Source organism: Echinops telfairi, unplaced genomic scaffold (genome assembly GCF_000313985.2).
Source record: "Echinops telfairi isolate 266 unplaced genomic scaffold, ASM31398v2 ScPeMD7_3;HRSCAF=10, whole genome shotgun sequence".
In the NCBI taxonomy this organism is placed as follows: domain Eukaryota; kingdom Metazoa; phylum Chordata; class Mammalia; order Afrosoricida; family Tenrecidae; genus Echinops; species Echinops telfairi.
Genome location: NW_022103899.1, coordinates 14215840 through 14226569, shown reverse-complemented (window position 1 = coordinate 14226569; position 10730 = coordinate 14215840). Strand labels below are relative to the sequence as shown.

The 10730-nt window shown below is 41.3% G+C and overlaps 1 pseudogene; it reads left to right on the top strand.

Annotated features, from left to right (window-relative positions):
• Positions 1 to 786: 786 nt before the first annotated feature.
• On the top strand, positions 787 to 1271 carry LOC101653541 (annotated as a pseudogene).
• Positions 1272 to 10730: the final 9459 nt, after the last annotated feature.

Here is a 10730-nt window from a genome sequence, read left to right as displayed (position 1 = left end):
AAACCCACAGAGGCAATCCTACCCTGCCCTACTCAGTGCCATCGATCTGATGCCCATTCATAGCAATCCTATAGGGCAGGGTCGAGCTGCCCCTGTAGGTTTCTGAGAATGTAGTTCATTACAGGAGCAGAATGTCCTGCCTTTCTCCTGAGAGTGACGGGTGGTTTTGAGCAGCAGAACTTGCAGTCAGCAGTCCACCGTTTAACCACGACACCACCAGAGTCACTGTGACCCGGAATCAACTCAACATCAATATTTTGATCTATGGTGCTGGTGAAGAATATTGAAAGCTCTATGTACTACCAAAGAAGCCAACAAAATCTGTCTTGGAAGAAGTACAGCCAGAATGCTCCTTAGAGCATGGTGAGGCTTCGTCTCACATACTTTGGACATGTTGTCAGGAGAGACCAAGCCTTGGAAGGAGATGCTATGGTTGGTAGAGGGGCAGCTAACAAGAGGAGGAGATTCTGGGAGATGGATGGATACACAGCGGCGCCAAAATGGGCTCAAACTTCAGAATAATTGTGAGGGTGGCACAGGATGAGGTGGTGTTTCATTCTGTTGTACATAGGGTAGCTGTGAGCTGATACCAACTCAAAAGCACCTAATCACACCCACTACAGATAGGTGATAATGCATGATAAGGCGCTTGTTCAATGGATTCTGATCCAGTATTTCTAGAATGGAGAGACAAAGTTTCAACAGAAGGTAAAACTAGAATGAACCAAGAAGCCCTGCTTTCTGTACAAAAATTAAGGGATGCGTTAGAAATTTTACTGGTGTACAATGGCACCAAAGACAAAGGAGGAAACCTCTGCCTCACTCCAAAACAGAAGCCAAAGCAAAGGCGTTAAAGGCCAGAAAGGCTGAGCTGAAAGGTGTTCACAGCCACACACAGAAAAAGATCTGAACATTACTGACCTTCCAGCGGCCCAAGCCCCTGAGGCTAGGAAGGCAGCCCAAATACCCTCGGAGGAGGGCTCCAGGAGACACAAGCTGGACCATATGTCATCAAGTTCCCCTTGACCCTGGAGTCTGCCATGAAGAAGATGGAAGATAACAACACACTTGTGCTCATTGTGGACGTTAAGACCCACAAGCACCAGATCAAACAGGCTGTGAAGAAACTTTATGACATTGACGTAGCCCTGGTCAACACGTTGATCAGGCCTGATGGCGAAAAGAAGTCATATGTTCGACTGGCTCCTGACTACGACCCTTTAGATGTTGCCAACACAATTGGAGCATCTAAACTGAATTCAGCTAGATAATGTTAAATATAAACTTTTTCTATTAAAAAAAGAAAGAAAATTAAATTTACTAGAACAATTCAAAGATTGAGATAATTGAAGATTAAAATCAATTAAAAATACATGAAGAAAGCTAATCATTAAAAAGACAGGAAATAAAGAAAAGATCAAAGTGGGATCCAGAAAAGACTCTGAAACTTATTCTTAATAGCAGAGCAGCAGGGCAAATAGAAGAAATGATGACATCTAAGAGCTGAAGAGGAAGTTTCTAAGGGAAGCTCCAGAAGACAAAGCCAAATATTATAATGAAATGTGCAAAGACCTACAATCAGAAGGAACGAACATGCTCAGTATATCTTAAACTGAAAGAACTCAAGGAAAATTTCAAGCTTTGAGTTGCAATATTGAAAGATTCTCTGGCCAAAATATTGCATGATGCAGAAAGCATTAAACGAAGACAGAAAGAACACATGGAGTCATACCTACAAGAACTAGTTGACATTTCAGCATTTCAGGTAACATATAAGGAAGAACCAGTGAATGGTACTGAGTGACAAAGTCCAAATTGCATTGAAAAAACATTAGCCAAAAACAAGGCCCCAGGAAACGATGGAATACCAATTGAAATGTTTCAACAAACTGATGTAGCACTAAAAGCGCTCACTTGCGTGTGCCAGGAAATTAGGAAGAGAGGCTGTTGGTCAACTGATTGGAAGAGATTCTCATCTGTACCTATTCCAAAGAAAAGTAACTCAGCAGAATTGTCAAATTATAGAATAGTATCATTTATATAACATGCAAGAAAAATTTTGCTGAGGATCATCCAACAGTGGTTGCAGCAGTACATTGATAGGAAGCTGCCAGAGGTTCAGATCAGATTCAGAAGAGACATGGAACAAAGAATATCAGTGTTGATGTCAGATGGATCTTCTCTGAAAGCAAAGAGTATTAGAAAGATGCTTAACTTGTGTTTCAATTACTATGCAAAGGTATTGCATTCAACTGTGTGGCTCATAGAAATTGCGGATACTCTTGAGAAGAATGAGAATTCCACAACACTTCATTGTGCTCACGTGGAACTTATACATGGATCAAGAGTGCCTTTTGTGAACAGAACAAGGGAATACTGACTGGTTTGAAATAAGGAAAGTTGTACATCAGGGTTGTATCCTCTCATCATATGTATTCAATCTGTGTGCTGAGCAAATCATCAGAGAAGCTGGAGTATATGAAGAAGAGTGTGGCATCAGGATTGGAGGAAGGCTTATGACCAACCTGCGGTGTGCAGATGACACACCTTGGCTTGATGAAAGTGAGAGAGGCTGGAAGCACTTGCTGAAGGTCAAGGATTATCTCCTTCAGATGGAATACAACTCAATGTAAAGAAAACAAAAATTTGCAGAGATGGACCAATACGTAATATCATAATATATGGAGAAAAGTTGACATTTTAAAGGACTTAATCTTATGTGGATCCACAATCAATGCTCATGGAAGCAGCAATCAAGCGATCAAATAATGCATTTCATTAGGTAAATTGGCTGCACAGACCTCTTGTTGAAAATTAAGTACTGCGTTTGAGGACCAAGGTAGACCAAAGCCATGTGTTGGACTGTGCTGGGACATTTTGATATTAAGCTACTTCTGGATAGAAGTTCCTTCCTCTGCATATTTGAGCTCCACCACGGCATGGCTGCTATGAATGATTCTACTAGAATTTGAAAGGTTGGTAGCATAGTTTCTAGCATCCATCATAGAGCAGCACAAAGCCACCACAGTACAACAAATTGACAAACCAGTGAGTGGTGATTTTTATAAGTACCCATTGTTAGTAATAGTTCATACATTTGCCCTTAAATAACTGTAAATAAATTCTTTACTTTTCATGAGAAATAATACTGCCACACAAATTTTATGTCCTTAATATTTTTTTCTGTTTTTTTCCCCCCTGAGAGCCAGGTTAAAAACCAGCCTTTCTTTTTGTTTTTCTTTTCTTTTTTTAAAAAATCATTTTATTGGGGGCTCATAGAACTCTTATTACAATACATACATACATAATATGTCAAGCACATTTGTACATCTGTCGCCCTCATCATTCTCAAAACATTTCCCTTCCACTTAAGCCCTTGGTATCAGGTCCTCACTTTTTTTCCCCTCCCTCCCCACTTTATCCTCCCCCACGAACCTTGATACTTTATAAATTATCATTATTTTGTCATGTCCCACACTGTCTGACATCTCCCTCCCTTCACCCACTTTTCTGTTGTCCATCCCCCAGGGACGAGGCTATATGTAGATCCTTATAATCGACTCTCCCTTTCTACTCCACCATCCCTGCACCCTCCAGTATCGCGACTCTGACTACTGGTCCTGAAGTGACCATCTGTCCTGGATTCCCTGTGTTTCTGGTTCCTATCTGTACCAGTGTACATCTTCTGGTTTAGCGGGATTTGTAAGGTAGAATTGTGATCATGATAGTCGGGGGAAGGAAGCATTGAAGCATTAGAGAAAACTAGTCTTTCATTAAATCATCCTAAGGATCTTAAGACTGCTACTATTATTCTTGTTCTATTTATTTTCATTCAATTAAAATTCATGTAAAGACAACTTTGTGCAAAACCAATTTGTAAGATCTTTTATGTGATACATAAGTAATTTTTTAAAAGTAAAAATTACTCAAGAAGGAAATTTTGATCAGGAAAGTGAGAATGGCATATATGAAAAGTGATTAGAAGTTCAGACAACAGTTCAGAAGATAAAATATTATCCCTTTTATGTATAAAAGTGAGATGGAACATTTTGTGTATTTGTTAAATTGCTTCCAGAGTTCAGAAACTGCAAGATTTATGTATAAACACACATGAAAAAGTAGGAACAGCATTCTTTATGAGCACTAGTTTTGCTTTTGAAAATAGATATGGGCACGAGACCTATTTTTAATGGAACAAAATAATTGCATTTGAGCTCCAAATGAACAAGCCTATGTCTTTTCTTACAAATATCTGCATACAGCTCCTTATGATTATTCTCCCTCTCCAAGTCATTGCAATTTCTCTTTCCCCTGAAATTTCTACAAGTGTTTATACCTATTTACTGGGATTTATCTATACTAAGTGATTATCAAAACAAAAATGTATATTTAAACTCAGAATGGCCTAAATTGAGTCAAATTCACTATATTTGTGGAAAGAAGCCATGTAGAAGCTCAGTGTCATCAGTGAGAACTAGTGGGGGCAGGGCTTTTGTAAAACAATTCATCGATTGCTCAGAGGCAAGTTCAGTTTAAAGCTGAAGTAGATTGAAACTAGTTCATGAGGGCCAATCCATGACCGTTGGTACATCTCACTTGAATCTAGTGACTCTCTGAATGATATATTTGAGCTCTAAGTAAAAACTGATGACCACAGACTGGACAAGTTGTATGGTGACATCAGGGACACCGGACATTAAGAGAGGGAAAAGCCATTTAAAAGATTTTTAACAAAGATGGTGGGGGGGATTGAAATAGATATCAAAGAGACTCAGAAATATGCTTTTGAACTTACAGTATCAAAATAAAAGGAAGAAATGACAAAGAACAGAAGATTTCAAATTACAGTTCAAGAAAATGAAGTATTATAATGAAATATGCTGGAAGTCTGGAAACCAAAAGGGAAGAGGTGCTCATCATTTCCCCAGGTGAATGCACCCAAGATAACACCCAACATTCACGTCGTGATACTGAAGCGAAAAGGGAACGACCCAGGAAGTCTCAAAAGAAGGAGCCCGGAATCAGTGTATGACAAGACCTGGTCAACGTGAAGACGTTTTAGTCGATAGCACGAATCAATGGTACTGAAAAACACCAAGCTGCACTGAAGGCAGTGGTAGAACAAAAAAAGAGGAAAAAGAAAAAGAGGCTAAGGTTATTGATAGAATACCAAATGTTTCAACAAATAGATATAAAACTGGAAGCACTCACTCATCTATGCCAAGAAATTTGGGTATAGCTACCTAGCCAAACAACTGGAAAGAATCCATATATCACCCTATTAAGACCTTGTTCATTGTGAATATCTTTTTAAAAAATAGGATGAGTGTGTTAGTCAAAAACACTCATAAGAAAGAGTTTTATATACAAGAGCAATGGAATATTGAGAAAACATCCCAGCCCAGTCCAGAGCAAGTCCCTAAGTCTGATATTAACCTATATGTCTGATACTAATCTATAAAGTCCTCTTCAGACTCACAAAATACATGCAATAATGCCAAATGGAGGACGATCACAGGCCAGTGGGTGGAAAATCTTGTGGATCCAGTGGCAGTGTAAGCATCTCAATGCTGGCAGGGGTCTCCAAGCGGCTTCTCCAGCTCCGAGGCTCTGGCTGCCATCAGCCTGTTTCCATGTGGCTTGTCAACAAGACTGTCTCAGAGGTACTGAGCTTGTGTCCCACCTCCAGTGAGCTATTTATCTCCTTTGCGCCTCCAAATGAGGTCATCAAGCTGCAACCTTATTGACAGACTAAACTCCACCCCTTCACTCTGAATCCTCAAACTGACACCCGATTATGTAACTACCACAAGAAGTAACTATATAAGTGGATCTCACTGGGTGGAACACATAGGAATCAAATCATTGAGCTTGTGGAAATTTGTGATGGAGAAGCTTACTATCCTCAAGCAAAGAAGTCATGGTTGACTGCAAAACAGACCAATTGCTTGTATGCAAGTTCAAGTTGAATCTGAGGAAAATTAAAACAAGTCTGTGAAAGCCAAAGTATGGTCTTGAAAGTATTCCACCTGAATTTAGACACCATCTCAGGAAAATATTTGACTTAATGAACACTAATTGCTTAAGACCAGATGAGTTGATAGATCCCATCGATGAGGTCATACTTATATAAAGTAAAAGGACATTAAAAGGACTGGAAGAAAGAAAAGATCACACAGGACATCAGAAGAGACTGAAACTTGCTATTCAAAATAGAATACATAGAGTGAATGGAAGAAATGATGAATTAAGAGAGCTGAATAGGCTTCAAAAGGAATATCAAGAAAACAAAATAAAATGTAGTATAATGCACTGCACTTCCACATAAAGGAAAGAAATATACTTAGAACTGAATCAATTAAAAATACCATGATAGAAGGAAAAATACTGATTTTGTCAAGGATTTCACAATTGAATCCACATTAATGCTTATAAAGTAGCAATCAAGAAATTTTGAATTGCATTGGACAAATCTGCTGCCTTTACATCAGCACCAGACGTCTACAATCTAGTCCACTTCTACTTGCTACCACCATAATTATAAGACTGATTTAAAATTCAAGAATGGAATAAATGCTGACTTGAATCTTCTTTACTTTCACCCAGCTGAAACTAAGAAAAGTTTTCATAGGATGAATGTCAGACTTTTTTTAAAATTCTGAAGCAATGGAGCTTTATGAGAACATTTCTCTTTCCGGGCCTCCAGGAGTCTGGCTGCCAGCCCTGATGGCCACAGAAAGTCAGAGGGAAATGCGCATTTGGTTCTCTGTATGGTGTTTCCCACAGGTCCGTCCTTCCTCCTGGCCAGGCGTGTGACAAAGGATCTGGAAGGGAATTATCCATCTATCCAGCTTTTCCTAAATCCCCTACCCCCTGTTATATTTAAAGTCAAACTCCTCAGAGCAGAATAAGATGGTAGAAAACAAGCCTATCTCAAACGTCAAGAGAGACGCACTTTTCCAAAAGGCAAATTAAAAAAGAGACGGAGAGTTATGTTCTCTAGTTTTCTAGTTCAGTTGGGCTTTCCCAGGACAAAGGACTTGAGCACAATATAAAACACACTCAAAATCTTGAATAACTTCTAGTATTTCTAACCTGCAACTTGCCTTCCTTAGCCCAGCTATCACATGCTAGAGAGGCTTCATTTAATGTCCCCTTCTCCAAGAGGCGTTTCCCCCCCTATTCAACACAAGATGCTTCTAACCACAAGTTGCACCAGAGGATGAGAATTATGACCCCCAATTCCTCAGGCTGGGTCTTTTTGGTGGGATTGCTTTCCTTTCTCTTACTTTGGCTGGAGACCTGAAGCTGGAAGTGCAATGTTTGTCAGCGTGGGAACTTGAAGTGTCTCCATATGGCGCTTCCACCCAAAGAAGGCATGTGCAGCGCTAATCGTGGGGACTGGTTAGTTGCTGTAACCCCCCCCCTGCTGTACAGAGGAGCCATCTTTGAAGCAGGAGAGAAGAGAGACACCCAGTGGAGCGTGGAGGAGCACATGGACGACTCTCAACTCAATGGTGGGCATCTGAGACCAGATGCCTCCCAGACTGGCCAGGAGACTCAGAGGAGCAGGGCTGATATTTTAGGGTCCCTTCTCCTTACCTGGTGCAAGACTATGGAACTATGGGACAGAGTGACAGGCAGGCTGGCTTTCTGGCCCATGGAGCCAAAGGCCAAGGGACCAACCACATGGCTGAGGGACTGAGAATCAGAGACGTGGGTGCTGGCTGAAGAGAGCAATGGCTGTGTCTTTACTGTTCGCTCATTAACTTCCCTAATAAACTCCCTAAATTGTGAGTGTTGTCTCTGAGTTCTGTGTGGCTAGTGCGACACATTGTCGAAAGCAGCATAAATGTACAGTGGTGTGGGGGCAATGTTTGGTGTGGGGGCAATGTTTGGTGTGGGGGCAATGTTTGGTGTCAGAATAGACAAAGACAGATGGACATGGAGGTTTCGCTAACTCCTGCCTTGTGACACGAGGGAAGCCTGAGGAATCAGAGATGTCCACCTCCATGCCATTTATTATGGTCGACAATATAGAAATATCTAATAAACCAAAGTAAGCCCAGGGATCCTCAGGCTTAGTCACTTATCTGTAGGGAATACTTTCATCCCCGCCCCCCCCACTGCATCAATGATTCTACTTCAATCTTTGGCTGTCATTTATCTCTGTCCCAACATCACAACACCATCCCACAGAATCAAAGCTTCTTTTCAAATGTATCATCCTTCACTGGATGCAAGGTAAATAAAGGCTTGCTTGTGCCTAATTATTATTCTACAGTGAAGAGTTTCACATGCTTTTCTCATGTGGTGAGACCTATGTGCAATTATTCTTCACAGATCAGTACAAGTCTTGCTCATCTCTTCACAAATAATGCTAGCTATGCATCTCAGATAACGCAGCCCCGCTGACCAAGCAATGACCTGAACTACTCACAATGCTCTCCTCTAGCCGAATGGCTCATAGCCCCCGGGGATGAAATGCCAGGTCCTGAGGTCTGATTACAAGGATTAGACTATGGGATCTTGTGGATGCAAAATGTTTAGATTCCAAATGTCATGGAGTAGGGATAGACAATGCCCCGATGGAGGACTCTGGGGAGCCTGCTCCATCAGCTGTCTGCTGTGTCTCCTGCTCCTGGGCTTCTGTGAAGGCCGCCAGCAAGGAAGCACAGCACTGCTCTGTGAGAGGCAGCCCTCCTTCCAGCCCGTGCCGCTTCACTGGGTAATCGAAGGCAGCAGTGTGAGGATGTCCTCTGTCCGGAGCATTTCCAAGCTCCTTAGCCCTGACACTTGAAGGATCAAAAATGGATGCTGCCGAAGTGAATAGTCCCACCTTCTGTATTAGTCTAGGTAGACTAGAGAAACAGAATTCATAAACACTCATATAAGAGAGAGTTTTATATAAAGGGTAACTGTACATTAAGCATCCCAACCCAGTCCAGTCTAAGCCCCTAAGTCCAACATTAGCCCACATGTCCGACATCGATCTAAAAAGTCCTCCTCCAACTCACAAAACAGACGCAATGACACCGACTGCAGGAGGAAAGCCGAGTCAGTGAATGTGTAAGCATCTCAGCGCTGGCAGGCGTCTCCAGTCAGCTTCTCCAGCACCCAGGGCTGCATCAGGGTAGATCCATGTGGCTTCTCCTCAGGGAGGTCTTGCAGGAAGTCAGCCTTGCCAGCTGAGGCAAAGACTAGCTAAGGCAGCTGCAACTGGTCCGACCATCAGCGAGAAAGAGACAAGAAAGGCGAGGCTCATTGAGCCATTTATCTCTCCGCCCTTCAATTAAATTGCCCTTCAATGAATCCCACATATGTTCATTGGCCAGGTTGGCACAATAAACCTAACTATCACACCTTCCATTTATTTTCCTCTGTGTTCAGTAAGAGGCAACATAGATTACAGAGTTTAAAATGAAGCTGAAGATAATTTCATTCGATTCAAAATCTTAAAGTAACATCTTATTCTGTATCTGTATCTACACACATATAATTAGTTGACATACATGAAATGGTGAAATGGACTCTCCTTGGGTCCTCTGGGAATGGGGAAATGATTTTATTGCAAATAATTCTAAGTGCTGGTATTTGGGACCTCCAGCAATATTGCGGGAGGACAATTTTTTCTCCTTTATTTTTGATGGTGCTTGGTTGCGTGAAAGAGCAAAGAAGATGGAAAAAGGCAGTCAAGCACATGGATGGATGGTCAAAATGCTTGGGTACCAGTCATGGTATCCAAGAAAAAGAAACTGTGGCCGAGAGGGATTCAAAACATAGCCAGCTATGAAACAAAGTAAATGGCTCCTTTACCGGTCAGCGTGCTAACCTGAGACTCGAGTCTTCATGGACTGCTGTCTGTCTTCACTGGGCAGAAAGGCATGGACAGCCAGCAGCAGCTGTGGCTCTCCCAACTGACCCTGCCACTGTGCTTAAGAATCTGCAGTGTGGGCACCTCAGTGACCTGGCAGAAGGAAGCCTTGCTTTTGCCACAAAACTTGGCACAGACCTGATCTAGATAATTTCCCACACCCCCAGGACATTCCGATGCATCAAGGGTCTACTCAGTATGATGGGGCACTTGAGGGTAGGTTTGGAGGATCGAAATAAACAATCAAGGGATCATTGGTGGGGAAGTGATTGGTGGCACTTGTGCCTCATGTTTACGTTAGAGATGTGCCTTTTCACTCTCCTTGTCCCTAACTCTTCAACTTCACAGTTTCTACATTCAAGAGATAGTCTACAAAGGACCTTAGGATGTTGCCTACCAAATCCTTATGAGGTCTTTAGTGCTACTGCTATGGGCTTTATGACTATGAGGGATTCAGAGTTGCCTTAGAAATGGACCATTATAAATAATCCAAATAATTCTCCTCTTTTAGGGTTCCTAGACCCAGCCTTTGTTTGCGTATAAAGGCAGAAAGGTATTAGAAGATTGTCTTGTAAGTATACTGCAGAAGGCACTGACTGGCAGAGATTAGAGACAGGTATTAAAATGTTGAGTGGAAGGAAAAATTATGGGAAGGACAGGAGAACAAAGACTCTAGACTGGGAGAAAAATTCAGAACTACACTTACGGAAAAAATTAGAACTCCTAAAGCCTACAGTAAAACTTGAAAATATTTGTTTTATTGAAAGGAAGGAAAAAGAACAAAATTTTTTTTTCCATCTTTTTTTTTTTTAACATTTTTTTTTCTGTTTTATTTTATTTTATTTTATTTTTATTT